The sequence below is a fragment of the Polyodon spathula genome, chromosome 5, assembly GCF_017654505.1.
Source record: "Polyodon spathula isolate WHYD16114869_AA chromosome 5, ASM1765450v1, whole genome shotgun sequence".
In the NCBI taxonomy this organism is placed as follows: Eukaryota; Metazoa; Chordata; class Actinopteri; order Acipenseriformes; family Polyodontidae; genus Polyodon; species Polyodon spathula.
In genome coordinates this window covers 5,631,554-5,657,301 of record NC_054538.1, presented here as the reverse complement: position 1 = coordinate 5,657,301, position 25,748 = coordinate 5,631,554, and the positions used below count along the sequence as shown (strand labels likewise).

General features: G+C 41.2%; 1 protein-coding gene across 1 annotated transcript in view; it reads right to left on the bottom strand.

The window, feature by feature from the left end:
* The window catches only part of LOC121315467 (heparan sulfate glucosamine 3-O-sulfotransferase 5), a 97,761-nt gene extending 72,307 nt beyond the window's left edge, over nucleotides 1–25,454 (bottom strand). Inside the window, exon 1 of the mRNA XM_041249581.1 lies at nucleotides 25,074–25,454. The gene's annotated coding sequence lies outside the window, so the exon portion shown is untranslated. The remainder of the gene's footprint in view (nucleotides 1–25,073) is intronic.
* Between the last annotated feature and the right edge of the window lie 294 nt (nucleotides 25,455–25,748).

Below are 25,748 nucleotides of genomic sequence, written 5' to 3'. Positions count from 1 at the left end.
AGGTGACTTACATCATGGTCACGTAATCTTGGTGAGAGAAGCCTTGGGTAGATTTGATAACTTCTGCTGTTGAGAGGCTTAATTACAAACCGAAACCCCTTTGACTCATCACATAACCATATCCCTTTTTGATAGAATGCAACATTTCTCTAAATATAACAGAACTAGCATTTTACACCTTTCACTAATAAATACCTAAGCAAAACAGGTTGCGCATGAGGTCCTGTAGGTAGTTATTTTGCTTAAGCTTCATGGCACATTAACCCATGATATTCCTATAACCTTGCAGATGTACATAACTATGCCCAAAAATATACATTCAGCATGACAATAAGAAGGGCATGGAAAGAATGAGATACAGAGCACTTGCAGACCCTGATCCTGAAAGCCCAACCGGATTGTAACTGCCAGACCGTGTGGAAAGTGAGGGTTTTAGGGCCTGAGATCTGAAAGTGGTTTTAATTAGTTATGGGTGAAAAAATATATAATATTTTAAACAAGCTTACGAGTTTAACATACCAGCCACTCCAATATATTTAGGCAGAATCCGAGCTGACTAAGATGCAATTCCTCGCTTTAGGTAATGAGAATCATGAGTGCACACAGCGGGAGGGCCACTGGGCTTAGAAACAAGGCTAGAAATTTCCCTCTGATGAGAAGGAAAGCCAGGTGATTATCACAAACTGTTCCCCACTAACCACATGGACGGTTGCAGATATGAAGTGTTTAGACTGGAGCTATGTATTCTTTTTAGCAGGGATCTCTGGAGGACAAGGGGAGGAATTTCAAATAAACAGAGGTTTTTAATCCCCATCTGTGTTCCAAAATGTAGGTAACACATCTTATTTCTTGTGTTCCCTCTATTTATTTAACAAAGTCAGTTGTCTATTTATCACCAAGATTATGACCTTGTTACCAGCTTGTAAAATGTTTCAACTAATGCCTTCATCGGTGTTGTGAGATATTGTACATACTGTAATTGTTTCTTTGTGCGTTGAGTGGCAGAAAGATCTGTTTTCCGCTGAAGTTGCGTGCACAGGATAAACTTCATATGGGAATTATGTTTAACTAAGAAACTGAACATGGGACCAGGGCTTTAAAACTGTAATGGGATCATATCTCTACACCAAGCCGTTGTAGGTTCATTAAATGTTTCAAAGGTTTACTATCAATTACATGTTAATCTATAGTGGGATCTGTGGGTGTATGTAACACTTGGCATCTCTATCTGTCCAGAGTGCTGTACACCAAATCCTGTGACTGTATCTTGTACTGCCAGGTGCTGTGATGATTACTAATTGTTGCCTCTGCTGCACAGCTGTGTGAATGCTAATGTGAAAAGGTCATGGAGCCATAGGTCTATAACAACCTATAAATGTATTTTTTGACCCCCAAGGTCTTTCCCTCTCACCTGTTTCACCACAAACGCTCCTTTTTAAAAATCATTTTTTATGGTCTGCGTATTTTATCTTTCACTTTCAGCAAGAAATGGAATAAAAGAGACATAGCTTTATTGTTAGTTTTTAGATTTTAGTGTTTAGAAATTAATTATTAATCAAGAAGAAAAAAAACTGACAAAATGTATTAACCTTTCTTATGCTAAATAACACATATCAAATGATACATTCTTCTAATTTAAATGAAAGAAAAACACCAGTAATGGATGTTTTGAACTGATAAACCTGTTCCAATAGATATCCTTGCTGTTAAATAATAACCAATAAAAGGTATGGGTGCATCAAGTTTAAAGTATGTGAGCTTGTGGCAAAGTGGTTTGTAGTGCTCCGGTGTATAGGTGAGTTGAGGTGCTCCAACAAAGGACAAACACGAAGTCTACCGGTCAGGTTTCTTTTAATGCCCCTTTTAATCCGGGTTTCAAATAATAAAGCTGGCTCTACCCAGCAATGGGTATTGCCAGTGAAAACTGGACCCAAAATAATAAAGCTGGTTCTACCCAGCAATGGGTATTACCAGCTACAAAACAAAGGGGTTGCAGTCCCGAAACAATAAACACAAAAACACGTCTCCAAACTGGGTGCTCTGGTGCAGGTGCGGTGCTCTGAGTGCTGGTGCTCGTGCGCGTTCAGGTCCGGGCTTCTTGCTGCAGCTCCAGCTTCGTATCAGCCGTCTGGTAAAACAAACACAATACTCCTCAAGGAACCCACACTTCATTCAAAATTCCGTCCTTGTCTCCTCCCATTAACCACAACAAAGGAGCCGATTATGGCGTCACGTCCCCCTAAAGTACCCTAAGCCCCGCCCCCTCCGATTGATAGTTCAATCACGTCTCCTCCAATTCATGACTGAAACTTCGCTCACCGTACTAGGGCGATGACTCCAGGTACCGTAACGCCGCCCTCTTCCTGAATGGCCGGCTCCCGACTGTCCCCAGGATGAACTGCCCAACCATTCAGTAGGAAGCCCGCAGCTCCTGTTGTACAGTGCCCTCACTGGTCGAGAGGGAGATTTTTGATTCGGATTCATTCGCTCTCCGTCACAGAGCTCCATTTGTTACACTGGATAAGCCTTCGATAAGCTAGAAGCAGGCCCCAAACCTTTTGATGACTTTTTTGTGCATTAGGATCCTATCACCAAAAAAAATTTTGGGCTTGCTATTAGTCTAAAGTGGATGTGCTGATAAATGTTTAGGGTCCCTACTAGAAGATGCAGGTATCACAAGCCACTCATATAGGTTGACTTGATTTATTTAAAAAAATGTAATTGCCCATTAACCGGCAGCACCACTAAACTTATTTACTGGCTCAGTGATCTCTCAGCCTGGCCAATACCAATAAGACAATGCAGTTGCAAATAGCGCTAATGGCAACTAGCTCAGTACTTTCTTGAAGTTACAAACAACAAAGTACATTTAAATTACTAAACATCTCAGGCTCCACTTTGTTGAAAATGTTAACCTATGTAGACGAAATCCTGAAAACTAATGATTGATGTAATACTGGTGAGCTACACTGAGCACACTATAGAAGACCTGCACAGCAGGTAAGTGCTGAATAGCAAATACTATAAATAATGGTTTCATGTCCTTTGTTCTAGCTAGATAATTGAGACAACTGAGATTCTGAACATTCGGTGAGGAATATGTGAAAAAACACTGTTAAGATCATTGAAAGCCCCAACACAATGAAGCTCTGGGTGAATGATGTTGGTAAACCTTACTGTTGAATCCTTAAGGAAAGAACAGGGACATTACAGTATGACTTCCAGTCCTATTGCAAGTAATGGCATAGCCAAATGACTATTGAGTCATCAACCTGAAAATTCAAGGCGAAGCGATATACAATAATTGGTATAATGAGTAGGAGACGCGGTAGACGTTGCCATGCTATGCTTAACACTGCACTGTTATGCACTCATCTTTATTGCTCAGGGAGAGAAACATTTTGATCCCAAGAGGCATGAAGGCAGTCCATCTGCCAAAATCTTAATGCACCTGAGCTCCATTACTGCAGGTTCCATGTACTCCTAAATAATGCTAAAATAAATAGATTCTTATTTAAAAAAACATTATTAGCTTGTGTTAAGGCTTTGTATAGCTAGCAGCATGGATAGGCAAATATATGCAATATGCAAAGCTTTGAATGTAGTGTGTGCTGAAAATACATCATCGGAAACTTGTTGTCTTTCTGAATAGGAGAATCCACCCAATAATCAATAACGTAATCATCAATCATCTTTGATTTACCTTGCATAAGAGTTAAACTTATCGTTTCAAACACAGAGAATGCTTTATATCTAGCTCCAAATCCAGCAAGCAGAAAAGTCCAAGGCTGGCTTCCCGTCAGGATTCCGATAAAGGATACAAATCTTGGTCAATTCCTTGTATTCTGAATACGTTATTCAAAAGGAAATTATCCTACAACGCTGATGCGTCCTGTAAGGATCCGATTGTTTTGCTACTTTGTTCTGACCCTTCCACGTCCAAAGCTATTCATCCAACTGCTTCACCATAGTTGCGGATTTCAGATGATCACGGTTCTTCAGTTCATTCCCCTCAAGTTCGGATTCTCCTGCACCTGTCCCAAATAGTCCAATTCATACTCATTCCCCCATCGACATTGCCAATGCAGTCATTTTTCAAGCTCTCCAATCACTACAGTACGCTATTTCTGTTTTACAGCATCTTTCCAGTCTACAGCAATTCTGTGTTCAAGTACCCTACCTGGCCCCAGCAATGTGCTACCAGTGCCCCTCCCTCCTTCAACCTTTCCACAGCAAACTGCAGCTGCAACTCTCAATCATCAGTTTCTCTGTTGCCTTGTGCATCCCTGGTTTCCAGTAAACTTTCTGCGCAAACCCAGGAAGGTAAGGATGTTAATCTTGTCATGGGCCAAAAGTTTCATATTGTATATCTGCTTGGGAATGTTTCCTTTAAATCAATAAATGATCATTCTGCATCAATCGTGGATTCTCATTTCTGAAATAAAGTATTACAGGCTTCCATGTATTGCTCCTGGTTCATGTCCAGCAAATTTCTTGCCTTTGACCCAACTAAAAAACATTATTAGTCACTCAATAGTCATTAATTATTAGTCACTAATATTTAATGTTCAAAATTAGGGACCTTTTTATTGTACGCCTGCTTCAAGATTCAGTTTCGTTTTTCAAAGATTGCACTGTTGCAGATGTTAGAATCGTAAGTCTTTTAATTGACACATTTTGCTTGGGAAGCATTTCTACATTTCTTTTTGTTTTTTGTATTGTAAGAAATCTCACTTTGTCATTGTGTTGACAATGTCGGGTGAATAATCACAACTGCTATCAAAGCTGCTATATCTAAGAAAAAGATTATCCAAAAAAGTTCACAACAGCACAATCTTTGAAAAAACTAAATGAGATACTTGAACGACACAGTGCTACTCGGAGCGATTTCAAGTCTCTCAGGTCGTGCTGCTGTCTGGCGACTCAGACACAGAGGAATTTTTCGACTGTAGCTGGTTGCGTAGTTCAGTTTGCTTATAACAAAACTTAACATTATAACAAAATAACCTCAGTAACAGATTAAATTAGCATTTTATAGACACTGAATAAACTTAATATCCTGTTAGGTCATTATAAAATTGTAATGTTTTTAACAGTTATTTAATTTTACTTTTGGTCTATAAAATGTTGTTCTGTTCTGTACTGTAGGTATTTGTACTCCACTGTCCAATACGATTTGCATTGTGAGCCTGATGCGTGTCTACACGGGCCGGTGCAAGCCTCAGTTATCTATCGGGAAGCTCTGTTATCAATGATTTTCCACTTTATGAAAGATACTAATAATGCATGTGCTAAAATAAATAAATAAATAAATAAATAAATAATGTATGTATTCTCTCAGGGTCGGTTGTATGCTGCAGCGTAAGGTATCAGAAAAATGCTACTGCATAAAAAAAAAAATAATAGCAAATTAAGAGTTTTGGGTAGCAAAATGCTACCAAATATACGTTAACTTCGAGCCTTGATAATATATGCAATCTATACAAAAATCACTACACAACATTTTCAGAAGTTGGGTACTGTTAAGCGAGGCATTTCAGAATGACGTGGTTGCCTTGTGTCTGTCCTATGGGATTTTGGCTGGCTATAAAATAGCACAACATGTTTTTTGTCCCAATGGCTTTCCATAGAGATCACTATGAGTGTGCGCGCATAATCTGGTTTGTTTACTTTTTGCTGTCTAAAACTTTCTAAGACACGCTGAGCTGACAATATGGTATATATATATATATATATATATATATATATATATATATAAATATATTATATATATATATATATAATATATGAAAAATACTAAAAGCAATAACTTATTCTACAGCATTGCAGCATTAAGCTTGAATGTTAGCAGGGCTTTTCAAAGCTGCAGTGACAGTTTGTGCTTTCAGGATGATTTTAATATTTAAAAAAAAATATGACACAATGTCAAGACTGTTTAGAAAGAAGCAAAAAACTTGACATTTGCTTAATTTACTAAATAATTATACTCTTTTTTTATGCCTTTAAGACATGTTAATGCAGGGAATATTTATTTTTCGGTGGGGGAGTATTGCAAATACATTGGAGATTTTGGGAGTGTGATGCGTTGAAATAAAATAAACCTGATTTAACTCTTTCAGTACCAAGGGGTTCATTTTATCTGCCTATACCCTGCCAGGATAAAGCACTGCTCGGTATATTTAGAACATTTTACAGCTCTGTGGAATTGCTCTGGATTACATCAATCACTTATGTGAGGTTATCCTGACATTACAGAACTCACTTTTAGGGGTTCATTGTAATATTAGGAACCTATGCAGATAGGAAGTTGGCTCTTTATGGGCACACATGATCTTGGTAACGCTGTGCTGCAATAAAGGCCTGCAATTTTAGATTGAGACATCTTTCCTAGATATCTTCACAGGTTCCAGTTGAATTCCAGTTGAATTGCACTTTAACATTGATAAAACAAAAAGGATCAAAGCTTACACACACTCAAACTTAGTTGCATGTATTTTTTGTTTTTTATCAGAAATGAATATATTTATATTGTTCTTCTTGGCAGCTATTCCACCACAGCACCTGCTATCATAAGATTTAGTCACTTGTGGAAAAAAAACTGAATATGAATAGGATTTCTTACTTTAGCTGTATAATTTGCCAACCCCTCTCCCCATGGGCACTAATGCATTCCTTATTACATGTCTTAAGGCTAGATAATACGTGACATGCACATGGAAACAGTGCAATGCACTACCTAGATGTAAAAGTAGGAAATCTAACCAACTACCAAAATATCATACTGCTCCCTGAAGGCAAAATAATTAGTAAAAAACAAATTAAGCATTTTTCATATGTCCATCAATCCTGTTGGAATACACATTTCTACAGGACTTTCAAGGGGTTATTTATGGAGTCAGGGGTTGAGTTTTAAATACCCCACAATATCTCAGCTTTACACTGATAAAACATACATGACAATAATAGATCTGCATTGCAGGACATTCGCCACAGGGCTTTTCAACAATATCTTATTATTTATTCCTTAAGGAAATCATTCTTTTCCTATGCTTCATCAGGTTCTGCTCCCTACATGCTTGCCTTGTACAACATTGCACATCTTTTCATACTGCTTGTTAAGTATTGATTTGTAGAGCTGCTGTGTAACTGTTTAACACAAGAATAACAAAATGCTTTTGTTTCTGCTTCTACTTATATTTGTGAGACTTACACCCCGTTCACACTTGCGGTTTAGGCCGGCCCAGGGCTGCCTTATCTCATGTGTGAACGCTTGAAAAATGAAAAGACAGCCCTGGGCCGGGTGAAATTTAGACTAGCTTTTTGATGCGGCCTAAAGTAGGCAATGCCACTTCAGGGCCAGCCTATCTGTGTGTGTGAACCCAACGCAGGCCCTGGGCCGGCCTTAACGCGTCAGTGCGGTGACGTATTTCAAACCACTCCCCTACTAGGTCGAGCATAGTAGATCAAAAACAATGTCGGTTTTAAGGGGTAGCAGCTGGGACGATGCAAAAATGAACCCTTAGCGGTCCATTTATTCAGCGCTTGTCAAGTGCGTCAGGTCCAATTTATTTTCACACGCGTTGTTTTAATTTTTTTTTTCCAGAACAAAAGAGGTTTAAAATATATTGAATCGCAAAAGGACAGTCCTGCATCTCCAGCCAAGCCCCACCCCTTGTTCGCTGTATTTTTCACATACCTCTTTATAGACGTAGATACTCTCCTGATCACTTGTTTTATCACCAAACTCCTCAATAATGCAATCCAAGTCATTATTTTATTACTATAACATCTCCAAAAGTTTTGCAAATGTCCTTGATCTGTCCGTGGTCTTTGAGCGCCGGATGCAGAAGCAGCTATCTCCTTTATATCTGTGTTATCTCTGGTGAAAACCTGCAAGTTTGTCCGAGAACTCTCGGAAATACTGAGCAGCAGGCCAGAAATAAACTCACCAGGGATCTTGGATTTTATGGAGCCTACGGCAATCTCCAGCCTGTTAAATAGCAATGGGGAATGCACTGAATACACCAACACTTTTGACGATGATGATGCTGGGTCAGTTATGAATGGTAAGTATTTCTTCATCATACAGCTTTCATTAAAATGATAAAACTTGCGCTCTCTCGCGCTCCGTGTGTGTGTGTGTGTGTGTGTGTGTGTGTGTGTGTGTGTGTGTGTGTGTGTGTGTGTGTGTGTGTGTGTATATATATATATATATATATATATATATATATATAGACACACACATTTCAGATTTGTAGCTAAGATTTTAAATCTCAATATTGATAAATAATGCATACACAATTGCATATTCAGTCACCATTAATATAATAATCTGTATTGTGACTAATGTAATGTACACGTCCTTGTTTGCTGCATTTATGCATGATACAACACGATCGCTTCTTTCCACAGTAACTGTCAACACACGCCTTTATCGTATCTTATGCAATAAGTACAGTACCAACAGTGTTGCAAAAAATAAGATTGCCATATTTACATCTGAAAATTTCCCAGCTCAATCTCTTATGTTGACTTCCGGGAATGCGGTGTTTACGTCACTGTTTACATTCCCGACAAGCACTTCGCCACAATTTAGGCTTCCTTTTCAGCCACATATGTGAACGCACTTAGGCCCCCTAAAACCTCAACTGTGAACGGAAAAGGCAGCCCAAGGCCGACTCAGTAAGTATGAACAGGGTGTTATGCACATAAGTGTCATGAATATAAAATAATGATTAAAATATTTTAATTGTGTTTTATTTATCACAATCATTCCTGATGATCGGCATCTGATTGGTTTTCTTGAAGAAATTAAATAGAATTTAATTTGACAATAGAGATGGTTCAGTTATCCTACAAATCTGAACCTACTGGCTCTTTTAAGTCTACAGTTCCAGTACAGTAACCGAAAGCTATAAAACTATGCCATGTGTGATCAAATGCACAGCTGTAAAGGTGAGAAGGAAACCCAGAGTGGTGTCAGTATAAACAATGGGTGCATGGTGAAGGTATACAGAGTGCATTTCAAACCTTTCTATATTCGCACTTGTCATTTGAATTGTTCAGTCCACCATACCATGCTGCCTGTTGAGCTTGGCTGCTGCCTCTCGCCTGGGCTCCCAGCACACACATGGGCAGGTGTGGAGGGGGTTTCTCTGGAGACGCAGCCCATTCTTTTCACATGCTGAGCTGCCACTGAAAGAATCAAGCTGATGCTGATTCTGTCACCAGCCCCCAGTGGGATTGAAAAGACAAATCAATCACAACATGCAGCAGTCAATGAACTGATTAGGGTCCCTCTATAGAACGGATATGGGTATTATGATTTCCATTACATGAGAGTAGATGTTGAACTTCATGCTGATTTGAACTCGGCTTTCGCCAAGATAAGCACAAACTAAGCCGTAGCTTTGCAGTAAACTAATGTGCTCCATCTGCATCTCCATCCATTTACGTTGTTTTCCATCTGATGACGTAGATATCCTTTTGTCTGGTGTTGATTGCTGAAGTGTAATGCTGGCTCCAGGGATCAGCTCATGTTGCCTCCCCAGCGCATCAGCACACACAATGGTGCGGTCTCCCCAGCGCACCAGCATGACAACCGTCTGGATTGAGCTAAGTAGGGTACAACTCTGGGGTCTTCAAGTGAGCACCTTCCATCCTCTGTGTTTCGTTGACTAGCCCACGACACCTCAAGAGGGCTCAACAGTGATTCTGGCATCCCAGCATCACCCTCCTCCATCCCCAACTCAGCTCAGTCCAGCTTACTTGCCTGTACATCAGCGTTGCCTTCTTTCTATTGTGCTTGAGATCCCCATCCAGAATCTTTCCGTCTCAACCACAGCCAGTTGCTGCTCCTTTCTGCTGCTTCAGATATGTTCTTCACTGTGTGACGCAACTCTTGGCCACTGAACCCGACATCTCTGAGAAACCGGGTTATAGAGTGTGCCACAAATCCCCGACAACCCACCTCCACTGGGTAAACTCGGACTCTTCATCCTCGCTGTTCCACATACTGAAGTTTCTTCCTCTCATACGCCTCATCCACAGCATCTTGCCATGGCACTGTTAACTCTACCAGATGAACAAGGCATATGAGTCGAAGTCGAAGGTTAGTGGTAGCAAACTCAGTGGAAAAATAAGCCGTTGACCAACATCTGCCAGCATCTTCCAATCTCTAGCAGCTTCCAGTTGTACTGAGCGAGGCTTGATTTTAATACCTTTTCTTGATGATTTCTCTCCTGGATGGAGGAATATTGTCTTTTGTGTGTAATGCTTTGATGGAACTGGTTGCAACTTATTGGTCAGGTTACGCTTGTCTTCCAATGCTAAAGCCAAACATCGCAGCAAATGGTCATGGCGCCAAGTAAACTGTCCTTGGCTAAGACCCACCTTAAATCCTGTCAAAATGTGCCTTAATGTTGTAGGTAATGAACACAAAGGACATCACCCACCCAGAGGTTTAGGTTCTGTGGTGATGGGAGAATATCATATGCTGATCTGATGAGGAAACTGATCCTGCTCTGTTCCATTGTCCATAGGTCTTGCTAACCAATCTTGTGTTGTTCCACACTCTCCCATCTCATCCATTCTCCCTGCTTGGCCTGTAGAAATGGCCTTTACACACCTGTTCCTCAACTTCTGCTTTTGCACCTCACTGACTACCAGCTTCCTCCGTTGAGCCGGGGTTGCCTTGTGCCATGTAGAAGGAGCTGAACTGAGACCAAAACCTCTTTTTCCATGCTGAACTTGCCCCATAATATCTCCGATTCGAAGGGCAGCCTTAGTATCTTCCACAGCTTTCTTTGCCGTCTACTTTCTTCCAGTTTTCAACACATTTGTCACGTGAATCTACTAATGTCATTTGTAGTCGGACTTTGGCGCTCTTCAACTCCTGGGTTAAAGCAGAGATTGGTAGCTGCAATATTCCTTTACCATAAAGTCCCACTCTGCTGAGGCAGCGTGGAACGCCCAACCATTTCCTAACGTATGAACTGATTAAAGCTTCCAACTTCTCAACTGTTGTCAAGGAAACCTCGTACACAGTCAGTGGCCACAGCAGTCTTGGCAGTAGACCAAACTGAAAGCACCAGCATTTCAGTTTGCCTGGTAAAGCGCTGCTGTCTATGGTCTTCAACCCTTCCACTGCTTGTTGTCTAACTTCTCCCACAAGAACTGTGTCCTTTAGATCCTAGTCTTGGCATCTCCCTAGACTTTTCACTGGCTTCTCGGACACTGTTGATATTGCCTCACCATTAATGTAGAACCTTTTATCTACTACTTTACCTTTAATTATAGAGATGCTCCTTGATTTAGTGGGCTTGAATTGCATTTGTGCCCATTCAATGTTATTGGTTAATTTGCCCAATAACCGATTAGTGCAGGCTACTGTTGTAGTTATTGTTGTCATGTCATCAATGTATGCTCGAAATGGTGGTAGTCACATTCCAGAAGCCAAGCGCTCTTCTCCCACTACCCATTTTGATGCCCTTATAATTACTTCCATTGCCATGGTAAAAGCCAGTGGAGAAATGGTACATCCTGCCATTATTCCAACTTCTAGGCATTGCCATGTAGTGCTGAATTCTGAAGTTGAAAAACTAAATTGCAAATCTACAAAGTAGGCTTTCACTAAATTTGTTATTGTCATCGGTATGCTGCCCAAAGAAGTTCATGTGACATTAAACTACACCGGCATTGTAAAGATAGATACAAATATGCACTGGTTTACATGTGCAAAATTATCTGTTTGGTGATTTTCCTTAAGATATGTTTTTCAGTAATTTGTATCTGTAGGCATCTGACTTGCATGTAGAATAAGAAAACGACCCAGTGATTGATTGTAAAAAGCTGCTCAGAGTCACTTCTCTCATCTCCATCTCTCCTCAAAGGTGCCTGGTGTAAGTGAAACTGTTGGCACTGATCTAGGTTCAGAAAGGTTCTAAGCTACCAACCCTGCGCTACTGTTGGGCATCTGCTATTTTAGTGTTTTAAAATTGGCCTAATATTGTATAGGGCAGAATGTCATATCTTTTTTTTTTTTTCTAATTATAGACTGAAACAATAAATCCCACAGGGCTGCAGTATAAAATAATCAGTTTAACAACAGTGATAAAAATAATTCAATCTGAAACTTGTCTGTTTGTTTTAGTGAATGAATTTCTAGTCAATGATTGCTCAGGGATGAAGTATATTACTGAATTTAAAATGAAGGCAAACACATATTGAGCTAATGAGAACAAGAAATTGGAACATGCAGGGCAGACACTACAAGGGAAAGTATGAATACTATTCAGAAATATAACGGTAGTTTTGTGAAAAGGCCACTGTACTGTACATATAGTACACAGTTAGTCATCCCTCGGGACGCAAACGTTGCAAGTCGCCAACATTTATGAAGCAACTCTTGAAACAGTCAAGGGAATTGTAATGGAACACTGCAGTTTTGTACATAATGTCCTGTGTGTCTCTTTAATGGATGGAAATGTGTTTACTTAAAATACAGTACATTTAAATTACAATTTGATGATGCAGATAAACATTAAATGTATTCTAATTATAGAACTAAATATAAGTGTGAACCACAAAGCCCTTTAACATGGCAGAGCCAACCATTTCACTATTTTTAGTTGCTTTATGTTTTATGCTTTCTAACACATGAAGGATCCCAAAAATTCTTATACTGTAAGATAGAATCTTAGAAATGGAATACTTATGGGTTTAAACACCAGAACTAATGAAGAAAATACTTGCTGGAATGGAAGATTTAACAGTCATCTCTTGAAGCTCAAACAAGTGCAATTGCAAGCAAGGACACTAAAGTGGGCTGTGGTTTGGAAAGAATGAATTGCATTATAGCAATTGAAATAAACAGCCCTGATTATTTACACACTATTACAGTGCAGCAGAAATGAAATTGTTCTACTTATGCAACTATCATGCTTCCATTCACATGCTCAGGAAGACAATGTCCACAACCATTTTCTAACAAAATAGCTAAGTATTCCATTATTGTTGATGAAGGGTTTTTCTGTTCTTCTATGATGTAATCTGCAACAAACTGTAACAGCTTTCAGAGAATGCATAGCTGGAACAGGAGATAAAACACAGTTCCCTACCTAAGACTAAGCATGCTCTGCAGTACGTTCATCTACGGCAAGACAATACTACAGAATTTCAGACTATAGTACTTGGTAATTCATTTAGCGTTGTGTTTACAGTTCTAGGCCCTAGTTAATACAGCGACAGTCCCACAATCTTATGTAAACCATGAATTAATGATAACAAATAGCAGAGTGAAATGAAACCCACAGTTCTTCAATCCTGTCAATGCTGGCAACAAGTGCTCTGGTGCAGCACTGGCATCCTGCACTGTCCTGCATGACACCTTGGGGAATTGTAGAGTAATCACACAATATGAGCCCCTGCATTGAACTGATCCCAACAACAATAAACAAAACCTACAATTGAACTGATTAGGGGTCTTTCAGGGAATTAATTAATATACCTATCCTTTGCTTCAGGATTATTTAAAACTTACCGAATACACAATTCATAGCTCCTATGTTTTGATACTCCCAATAACCTTTTGATACTCTCAATAAATAAAAGATTGTCTTCTCCAAGTTTCATTACAGGCAGTATGTAAAGCTCTACTGTGACACTCAGGAATGTACGTATGTATGGGCATAGAGGAAATTGAGGAATTAATACACCTTTCACCATGAAATAGAGGAATTCATACCTTTCACCTTGAAATAGAGGAATTCATACCTTTCACCTTGACATAGAGGAATTCATACCTTTCACCTTGACATAGAGGAATTCATACCTTTCACCTTGAAATAGAGGAATTCATACCTTTCACTTTGAAATAGAGAAATTCATATCTTTCATCTTGAAACAGAGGAAATCATATCTTTCACCTTGAAATAGAGGAATTCATACCTTTCACCTTGACATAGAGGAATTCATACCTTTCGCCTTGACATAGAGGAATTCATACATTTCACCTTGAAATAGAGGAATTCATACATTTCACCTTGAAATAGAGAAATTCATACCTTTCACCTTGAAATAGAGGAATTCATATCTTTCATCTTGAAATAGGCAAATTCATACCTTTCCCTTTGAAATAGACAAATTCATGACACTTTCATACACAGTTCTAACCATGGTCACATTTACTCAGCTGCTTTAGTTTGTCTTTCTTTTTGGATAGGCAGGGTGGGGTTTTTACCCTTGTCTGTAGCTAAGTTATATCCGCCATTACTGTGCTTAAAAGTAAAGCAACATGATTTAAATAAATCAGCTTGATGTCCACGACATAATTAGAAATGATTTTTGGATTTAGTACAATGGCAGGGTATCAAGTACATCAACAGTGTGCTGACAGTATATCTCGTTTATGACCAATTTTAGCAGTAGTGATAGGAAATGCTACGAACAGTGTGCGTCAGTCTTGAAGAACAGATCAATTGCTGACAGAACCAAGTATAGCAAGCATGCACTTTTTTTTTTAAAAATAAGTATAAAACATATGTATAGTCGGCAGATTTTTTTGTAGAATGGTGCCATTGAGGTCACTATTCAGAGAGTGGAAAGGGAGTCTTGGAAAACCATTGTTGGCCTAATTTTGTGGGTTTTATAGGGTTACTCTTCCTTTTGCACAGCCTGTTATGCCTTCTTTATGGGTGACAACAGCAGCAGTGCAGTGCAAATCATCATTCTATGCCAAGAAACTCTCCTCGTAGTTTATCTGCAAAGCAAACTTTAAGTGATGTAAAAAACAGTGACAGGGGTGTTTGCAGCGGGAGACACCCCCCCCCCCCCCAAAGCTATGAACACAAGTTAATTATTTATGCATTTCAAAATCAATTACTCAAGGAAATGGTGCATTTTATCTCTGGATAAAACTCAAACCTCCAGCAAGTAACTTGGCCAAGCCAATTAAAATGCAGGAGCTCCCAAAAACTTTCTCCTGTGTAATAGTGTCATTAAGATAATATAACAAGAAGGGAGCAACACAGTCAGATAAAACAATGAGAACCAGGCTAGCAGGTGATTTAAAAACACCTGTATTTGAAACGCAGTGTGGAAACTTTGTACTAATACCAGTCCAGTTACAGTTGGCAGCACTACAACTACATTAAATGGAATAACTGCAATCAAATTGTATTTTCAATGCAGTTCACTGGCCATGAGCTGGGGGGGTAGGGATAGGGCAGAAGAAGCAGAAGGGAGCGGTAAGTAGGACAGAGTGCCGACTAGAAAGGACCGGACCTAGGATAGAAGAGCAGGCAAGGCCCACTCTAGTAGCAGACCAGCGAAGCTGGACATGGAAGCTAGGATAGAACATAAGAACATAAGAAAGTTTACAACCGAGAGGAGGCCATTTGGCCCATCTTGCTCGTTTGGTTGTTAGTAGCTTATTGATCCCAGAATCTCATCAAGCAGCTTCTTGAAGGATCCCATGGTGTCAGCTTCAATAACATTACTGGGGAGTTGATTCCAGACCCTCACGATTCTCTGTGTAAAAAAGTGCCTCTTATTTTCTGTTCTGAATGCCCCTTTGCTAATCTCCATTTGTGACCCCTGGTCCTTGTTTCTTTTTTCAGGTCGAAAAAGTCCCTTGGGTTGACATTGTCAATACCTTTTAGAATTTTGAATGCTTGAATTAGGTCGCCTCGTAGTCTTCTTTGTTCAAGACTGAACAGATTCAATTCTTTTAGCCTGTCTGCATATGACATGCCTTTTAAGCCTGGAATAATTCTGGTCACTCTTCTTTGCACTCTTTCTAGAGCAGCAATATCTTTTTTATAGCGAGGTGACCAGAACTGAACACAATATTCAAGATGAGGTCTTACTAGTGCATTGTACAGTTTTAACATTACTTCCCTTGATTTAAATTCAACACGTTTCTCAATGTATCTGAGCATCTTGTTAGCCTTTTTTATAGCTTCCCCACATTGTCTAGATGAAGACATTTCTGAGTCAACAAAAACTTTTTCATAGATTCCGTCTCCAATTTCAGTATCTCCCATATGATATTTATAATGTACATTTTTATTTCCTGTGTGCAGTACCATACACTTTTCTCTATTAAATGACATTTGCCATGTGTCTGCCCAGTTCTAGATCATTTTGAAAGACCTTTGCTGCTGCAACAGTGTTTGCCACTCCTCCTATTTTTGTGTGGTCTGCAAATTTAACAAGTTTGCTTACTATACCAGAATCTAAATCATTAATGTAGATTAGGAATAGCAGAGGACCTAATACTGATCCCTGTGGTACACCACTGGTTACCACACTCCATTCTGAGGTTTTTCCTCTAATAAGTACTTTCTGTTTTCTACATGTTAACCACTCCTTAATCCATGTACATGTGTTTCCTTGAAGCCCTACTGCGTTCAGTTTGAGAATTAATCTTTTGTGCGGGACTTTGTCAAAAGCTTTCTGGAAATCTAAATAAACCATGTCATATGCTTTGCAATTATCCATTATCGATGTTGCATCCTTAAAAAAATCAAGCAAGTTAGTTAGACACGATCTCCCTTTCCATGTTGACTGCCTCCCAGGACCCTGTTACCATATAGGTAATTTTCCATTTTGGATCTTATTATAGTTTCCATAAATTTGCATATAATAGAAGTCAGGCTTACTGGTCTGTAGTTACCTGATTCAGTTTTGTTTCCCTTTTTGTGGATCGGTTTTACGTTTGCAATTTTCCAGTCTGTCGGTGGTCACTGACTGAGGGCGGCGATGCCGACACAACTCAGGGGCGAAGGACCCAGCAACCGAAACCGGATAGAAGGATGGTCACTGACTGAGGGCGGCGATGCCGACACGAGCCCAGGGGCGAAGGACCCAGCAACCGAAGACATGATACAGAAAGTGGTCACTGACTGAGGGCGGCGATGATGACACGACCCAGGGACGAAGGACCTAGCAACCGAAAACACATATGAGGGTTATGACTTGGGGAGCCGCCCCTCAGAGGAAGACGGTCCCAGAAGACCGGGACACAAAAGGAGATAGAGAGGGAGAGGTACCCAGCGTCTGAGACTTCTGTAAAGGGGCGCTCCTTAGACCCCCAATTGGCCGAGACTTCACGCTGCCTGGGACCTGAGATAAGAACAAGGCATAGAGGTTAGTATGGGACTCGAGCATGAGTAGCCATGTCCTGAACTGAGACAGAGTATAGAACAGCCTTGAGTGAGGCAAGATAAGCACAGGAGCTGCGAAAGAACAGAGTGTGGCCGGGGGTCAACTCTGACTCACATGGTGAGAACCCCCCTGAAGGTCAAGGGAGGCTGAAGTCTGCCCTGAGGTCAAGGAAGTGAGATCACTTGCCCCCCAAAAGGATGGACCCCCGGCTCCTGACCAAATCTCCCACACCGTGTGACAAACAAAAGACAGCACATGCCAGTGCATAACAAACAAGACTAGAAGGACAAACGGGACAAACAGGAGGATGGTTAGTAATTTAGTGGGATATGACTATGTGTATACCTGCTGCTCAGTGGAGAGGAAAAAACCCCTTGAGGCTGATTAGGGGAAAACCTCTAGTGGCCCCGGCAGACAGGTAGCCCCCACTCCGGGCATGCTAGCATTTTTAGAAGGAGCAGCAACTATATCAGGGAAGGATGAATGAATGTAGGAATCAACTGCAGAGGAGGACCAGCTCCCCACATTTGTGATCAGGCTGGGGGGAAGGGGAGAGTCGAGGAGGGAGGCCTGCTCTGGAGGCGAGGGTGGAGAGGAGGGAGGTCTGCTCAGAGCCGAGGGTGGAGTCGAGGAGTGAGGCCTGCTCGGAGGCGAGGGTGGAGAGGAGGGAGCCATGTGAGGAGGCAAGGAGAAAGGCCTGCTCTGGAGGAGAGGGTGGAGAGGAGGGAGGCCTGCTCGGAGGTGAGGGTGGAGAGGAAAAGGTCTGCTCGGAGGCGAGGAGGGAGGCCTGCTCGGAGGCGAGGGTGGAGAGGAGGGAGGTCTGCTCAGAAGCAAGGCTGGAAGAGATGAGGGAGGCCTGCTCTGGAGGAGAGGGAGGGGTCGAGACGGGAGGCTTGCTCGCAGGTGAGGGTGGTCGAGGAGGGACGCCTACTTACGAGGTGAGGGTGGAGAGGAAGGAGGCCTGCTCGGAGGCAAGGGTGGAGGAATGGAGGGAGGTCTGCTCGAAAGGCGAGTGATTATAGGAGTGAGAGGAATCAATGAACAGATGGTCTGAGGAGGGGGGTGCGGGGGGGGGGGGGGGGGTCCTGCTGGGGAAAAGGGGGAAAGGGGACTTGATACTTGATGGGTGAGTGGACCGACCAAGCTGAATTGATCCGGCTCGCGTTGATGAAATAACTTTGATGAAGCTGGTTGGATTGGAGGAGCAGCGCCAGATGAGGAAACACGAATCTGGGAACAGGAATAAGTCACAGGAATGGATGCGTGATGTAGTGAAGCAGGACGTTACTATGATGGTAGATACTGAGCATCTCAAAAACAGCTGAGTAAGGCTGCTTAATGACCAAGTCCTTGAAGAGGGGAAGAGCTGAAATTGGAGAACGTCAGTTGCTACAAAAGTTTGAAGAGGAGGGGGACTCCTGCGAATCCCTCAGAGTGACAACAAACTGCAGGAATGTATAGAAAAGCTGGAGCGTGCGAGCTTCACTGTGACAGCAAACCATCTTAGAGACTATATAAAATGTGTGGTGTTATACTGCCCTCTAGCGGTTATGATTAGAATTAACCATTGGTTTGAGTGAAGCCAGGTAGAATATATTTGGTTATTGTGATTAAAATCCTTGTCGGTGTAGAACAACAATTGCGTATTCTTTTAGATTTGAATATCTTCGTTACATGTTTTAGGACAGTTAGTCATGTATACAAATACATTAACACAGTATTTAGATGTCATAATTCGATGAGTTGAACGAGCCCTCACAGATTGTGAAAGCGCAGTAGCAGTAAGCCAGAAGATTGCAGTACTGAAGCACTGAGCTTGCAGTGCTGGATGAAGCTGACTGGTCACTATGGCGACTTACCACTCCCCGCAGTCGCTCAATGAGGGCATTGCCGTGGTAGCCCTGGACTGAGAGGTGCTGGTGGAAAAGTTGCAGAACAGCAGTGTTGTTGGAGCTTGTTGTAACCAGTCGAAAGCACAAGCCGCCACACGTTAAAATGGAGCATGAAATTGACTGGATAGGTCTTTAAAACGTTGAACGTAGGTAATAGAAATCCAGGGCAGGATCTTGTGAAGGAACGGTAATTTGTGCTGGCTCTGGGAGCGGAGGAGGGGTGCTTGATTGCAAGCGAAGAGTAAAGGAATGTTCAGCTGACAGATCTTTGTGGTGGATTAAAAAGAGGAATTATGGCAAGGCAAACGCTGCCGACGGGAATGTCGATGTCTTGTTGAAGAAGCTTTAGAGGTTTTAGTGGAGGGCCAGTCTGCTAATAAAGATGCGGACGAGTTGAGAAATGAAGCTGCGGTTTGGACGGTGCTGTTGCTGGGCTGGAGGCTGGAAAGAGCAGGAAAGACTAATCCTGGAGCTCCTGGAGCTCCTGCAGCCAAATGGAGAAGCTGAATTACGAGAAGCAGCACTGGAGCAGGTAGGAAAACATTTGATAATATCTTGGGAGCGCTGCGCATAGAATTGACTTCCAGTGAAAGGCAACGAAGTGTAGATTAGCGGTGAAGCACAAAAAGATGGCATCTGAGCGTTTGCTACAAAAACAAAACGCTAGATAGTGAAGGTGCAAGTGATCAGGGCTGAAATAGAAAATAGGTACTAATTGACAGGAAATTGGAAGCCCCCTGCTGCACGCCCCCTGAACTATGCAAGCTAACATTTAAAAAGTGGTTTGAATCAGTTCCCTGCACTTTCACAGCTGTTGAGATACATACGGGTAATGACAAGAAAAGCAGTCAGAGATGGTTAACTTTGATTTATTGTGACACTGGACTCCGTTTTTGTGCATCAGCTTCATTTCCTGTGTAATTGCATTAATTTTTAAACCAGCCGGAAGCTGTCTCATTAGGAAAATGGGCCATTGAATTAATACCATGTCAACTACATGAAATACCATGGCTGGTTACCAATGCTATCTAGATTTAATACTGTAGGGGTTGCCTCCTTCAGGACAGAAGAAGCCTATGACAAACGCAATACAGAGCATTCAGCACAGTAGTCATATACTGTTAGCTGTTTTTTTACTGTGCCATTTTAAAAGTACACATAAACAACACAAAAACTAATGGTGCAGTGCTTATGCGTTGGTCCGAACACTTTTCTTGATCAAATGGAATGCCAAATGACACAGTGAACTTTTTGAAGCCTGAACCTACAATTCTGATGAATAGGAAAAGTCTGCTAAGGGCTTCAGACAGGAGCATGCCTTTTATTCTATACACATGAATCCAACTTGTGATCACAACGGTACTGTACAACTCCTGAGACCCTTTTACTCCCTTCACCAATTATGCTCTTTTATGTATTGCTTACAGAAGATTGATAGCATGGGACTAACAGAGCAACTTGTTATGGCTCTGTCAGTTATTTTAATTGATTCTTCTTGTTGTTTAGACTCTGGGAATGTTATGTTTCAGTCTTTTCATCCTGGAGACTTTTTAAAATGTGTTTGTTTAAACACTCCTGTGACCTCAATAGGGCTCTCAGAAATATGTCTTACATCTGGTACACCAGACTGTAACCATCAAACCGTCTCCTTGCAACACTGCCTCTAGTGTATGTAAGTAATAAGTCAGTAAGAAATATCACAAAGAACAAAAAAGTGATATTTCTTACATCTACCAGGGTTAGGGTGATTCAGAAGGGCTGGATACTGGTTACACTGAGAATACACAAGCTTTTGAGAGTTCCACTGTGTTTCAGAAGGGCTGGTTTACACTGAGAATACACAACTGTGTTTCAGAAGGGCTGGGTACTTTACACTGAGAATAAACATGCTTTTGAGAGTTCCACTGTGTTTCAGGAGGACTGGGTATTGGTTACACTGAGAATACACAAGCTTCTGAGAGTTCCACTGTGTTTCAGGAGGACTGGGTATTGGTTACACTGAGAATACACAAGCTTCTGAGAGTTCCACTGTGTTTCAGAAGGGCTGGGTACCGGTTACACTGAGAATACACATGCTTTTGAGAGTTCCACTGTGTTTCAGAAGGGCTGGGTACCGGTTACACTGAGAATAAACAAGCTTCTGAGAGTTCCACTGTGTTTCAGAAGGGCTGGGTACCGGTTACACTGAGAATACACAAGCTTCTGAGAGTTCCACTGTGTTTCAGAAGGGCTGGGTACCGGTTACACTGAGAATACACAAGCTTCTGAGAGTTCCACTGTGTTTCAGAAGGGCTGGGTACCAGTGAGAAGGGCTGGGTACCGGTTACACTGAGAATACACATGCTTTTGAGAGTTCCACTGTGTTTCAGAAGGGCTGGGTACCGGTTACACTGAGAATACACAAGCTTCTGAGAGTTCCACTGTGTTTCAGAAGGGCTGGGTACCGGTTACACTGAGAATACACAAGCTTCTGAGAGTTCCACTGTGTTTCAGAAGGGCTGGGTACCGGTTACACTGAGAATACACAAGCTTCTGAGAGTTCCACTGTGTTTCAGAAGGGCTGGGTACCAGTTACACTGAGAATACACAAGCTTCTGAGAGTTCCACTGTGTTTCAGAAGGGCTGGGTACCGGTTACACTGAGAATACACATGCTTTTGAGAGTTCCACTGTGTTTCAGAAGGGCTGGGTACCAGTTACACTGAGAATACACAAGCTTCTGAGAGTTCCACTGTGTTTCAGAAGGGCTGGGTACTGGTTACACTGAGAATACACAAGCTTCTGAGAGTTCCACTGTGTTTCAGAAGGGCTGGGTACCGGTTACACTGAGAATACACATGCTTTTGAGAGTTCCACTGTGTTTCAGAAGGGCTGGGTACCAGTTACACTGAGAATACACAAGCTTCTGAGAGTTCCACTGTGTTTCAGAAGGGCTGGGTACTGGTTACACTGAGAATAAACATGCTTTTGAGAGTTCCACTGTGTTTCAGAAGGGCTGGGTACCGGTTACACTGAGAATACACAAGCTTCTGAGAGTTCCACTGTGTTTCAGAAGGGCTGGGTACTGGTTACACTGAGAATACACAAGCTTCTGAGTGTTCCACTGTGTTTCAGAAGGGCTGGGTACCAGTTACACTGAGAATACACAAGCTTCTGAGAGTTCCACTGTGTTTCAGAAGGGCTGGGTACCGGTTACACTGAGAATACACAAGCTTCTGAGAGTTCCACTGTGTTTCAGAAGGGCTGGGTACTTACACTGAGAATACACAAGCTTCTGAGAGTTCCACTGTGTTTCAGAAGGGCTGGGTACTGGTTACACTGAGAATACACAAGCTTCTGAGAGTTCCACTGTGTTTCAGAAGGGCTGGGTACTGGTTACACTGAGAATAAACATGCTTTTGAGAGTTCCACTGTGTTTCAGAAGGGCTGGGTACTGGTTACACTGAGAATACACATGCTTTTGAGAGTTCCACTGTGTTTCAGAAGGGCTGGGTACTGGTTACACTGAGAATACACATGCTTTTGAGAGTTCCACTGTGTTTCAGAAGGGCTGGGTACCGGTTACACTGAGAATACACATGCTTTTGAGTGTTCCATTGAGTTTCCTCCAGTATGTGAGGATAGAAACAGAAAAGGATTATCGGTAGCAAGATAGCTCCAATGTGTCACACCAACACCAGATTGCTGTTTAAAGAAGTGCTATCTATTTTCTTTCATCTTATTATCTTAGCCCTATTACTCACTCCCTTTTTATAGAATATTTTGCTCTTCATTTGTTTTTTTTTTACGATTATTTTTAAGACAAGCTGCATCATGATAAGTATGCAACTGATCAAATGCACTAATTACTGCTAAATTATTAGAGTGATTTTGCACTTAAGGGTAACATTTATACTCAAAGTGCTGCATTAGAAATATCTGCATATTCCATGTTCAGAAAGCAAAGAACTAAAAAATATTCAAGATGAGAAAAAGGGGACCAGAATGGCTAGCATTAACAATAGGTAGGCAAACTGATTTTTAAGTTGGTCCTTAACAGCCCTTTATAAAGTTGCTGTCAGCCAGCTGAGATCTGGGAGTCAGCCTCTGAGAGTGTACTGTGCTCTGCAGCTCATTTGTTTCATCAGCCAGATGAAATACTATTGTTCTTGAAGGTCACTGCAGGCTGGCTTGCTTTGAGAAGGCACAGCCCCTGCAATCTAACCCTGCAGTGTCATTAAGATACATGCAACAATGAGGGTGCATTGCTATTAGCAAGGATTACATTTCTAATCAGAACATATTAAATCAGGCCATCAACAAATCTTCAGTCTGGAAACAATGTAACCTACATATTACCAGGTGTGCATTGCATTCCACTTTACACAATTTGGTTTTATTAAAGTCTGTTGTTGTCAAGTAAATATATAGATAACATGGGAAGTAACACAAAAGACACCAAAATAAAGACAGTAAAAAGACAACAAATAATATGCTATTTAATAATGCTGTTTAATAAATAAATACTTTAGACATTTGATAAAGGTATTCACTTAAATAATCTATTATGGGCTCATTTACAAACACACAAAATACTCCAAAATGTTTTCTAGACTATGTCTTAATAGATGTGGCAGAGCTATTTTTCTCAAATTCTTTATCACTCTTCAGGACATTGGCCACATTGATTGAAAAAGCAATCGCATGATATGGAAACTGACATGCCATAATGTGTTGTCACGAATAACCAGGAAACCAAAGCAGCACAATACATATACGTTTTAAACCTTTACAGAGAACACGCACATCAACACATCACTTTAAAACTAATACAAGAAAAAAACAGTTTCTATAACTGGTCAATTGCTTCTCAATCTCCCTGGTGAGAAACTCTTGTTCCTTTTATTAGTAAAGGAAAACCCGAGACTTCAGAGACCGGACACAAACACAATGCCAAATGACCACAGAACCGTGTTAAACAGCATGGATTCTATTGAGTTTCTTATCTAGGATACTAATAAATGTCATGAATCTTCTACAGTACCAATGCTGGTCTTGTATTAGTCATCATAATGTCAACAGAATCAATCTCAGTGCAATATTCTTCACGGGTATTTGGCGCTGCGTGACTTGGGAAAGTGACACTACAGTAAATACCAGCCTGGACTGTTGCACTCAAATCTACAGAAGGACATTCACTTATTTAAATCTGTATGACCAAATGCTAATGAAAATAATTTATAATGCAAACATAGCACAACAATGACATGTTATAAAGTATGGTAAATACTATTTTAAAAATGACGATGGCAATAATCCAAATATTTCGTTTAAACAAGTCCATCTGAACTACCTAGCAAAAAACGACCTCTATTTACAGACTTCTAAATATATATTATATATATATATATATATATATTTTTTTACATTAAAATCAGTTTTGTCAACTGTCAATGACTCCTATGTACAGTGAACTTTTAGTTGAAATTATTTATCAAAAGGTAACAATGACAACTAACGCCTGTGTACCCATAAAAGTGTACTAAACCCCGCGACATACACTGCCCCGAAGTATTTACATCTAAAACACCGACGGGTTGACTGGTTCCATGTGACATCGGTCACATTCTACAACACAGTATTACCAATGTACTTTGTCTGCAAAGCATTTCATTCCAGCTGATTAATATCACATGTCTAGTTTTCTTCAGTAGCAGACACATAACTCCATTCAATGAAGAGCGTCGAGTATTTACATAAAAGGGATAACGTGCACTGACATCGTTTCCTGCACCAAAAGAGTAACTTGCGAATTTAACTTGACACACAGACCAGCACATCAGCCTGAATGCATTGATCCACCTGGCACACTGTGACACGGTCGTTTTTGTCTAAGTATTTTATCTCCTCCAAAAAAGAAAATCTCTTTATCAGCTTTAGAAAGTCCTGGTATGATTATATGTGCTCTCGCGAACGCTGACTGTAGGCTCCAAACAATATTCCCCCAAACAAATGCTGTAACAAATTGTGCTCTTACCTGTTAGGCATCCTCCACAGGAGAAAGCTGTCCTCTTGCAGGCTCTGTGCACAATAACAGGAGGGAGGTAGAGTTCAGAATGGGTTTTCCCATATCCCTATACAACAGAGACTGGCACCAGGTGCTTACACACACGCACTCAGACGTGCTCTGTAAACCAGCGTCACTGACAGCCCCCCTTGTGTTTCTCAAAAGTACTCTCCTTTTTCTGGCTACCTCTGACTAGAATGTTCTTTAAGCCAGTACACAGTTTATCTCCTTGTAAATTGTGTTCCATTTCCAAGTAACGCTTTTTAGTCAACGCAGACGGTGCAGCGGCCGTTTGTATTTGAGAGAGCGAGAGAATAAAATAGAGACGTTTAGCTGATATCTCGGTCTGATGGTTTTGCACTTAATATCAAAACCTCTACCACACACAATCTTACAACTCGCTGCACTCCCGCTGAGCAGTGCACATAGTGTCTCTCGGAGCTTGCGTTTGGGGCCGCTACTGCAGACTTTTTGGAAGTGTACTGTGCTCCTGCCGCTCGGGTTAATCTGTGTTGCTTCTAGAGTAGAGGGGAGAAGAGAGAGTGGTGGCAACCGTGTATAGGGTACCTAACCACATTCTCAGGCACCAAAGAGAAAGATGTTCTTTTGTGTTTGCTTTATCAGGGCGTTCTTGAAAATGAACAA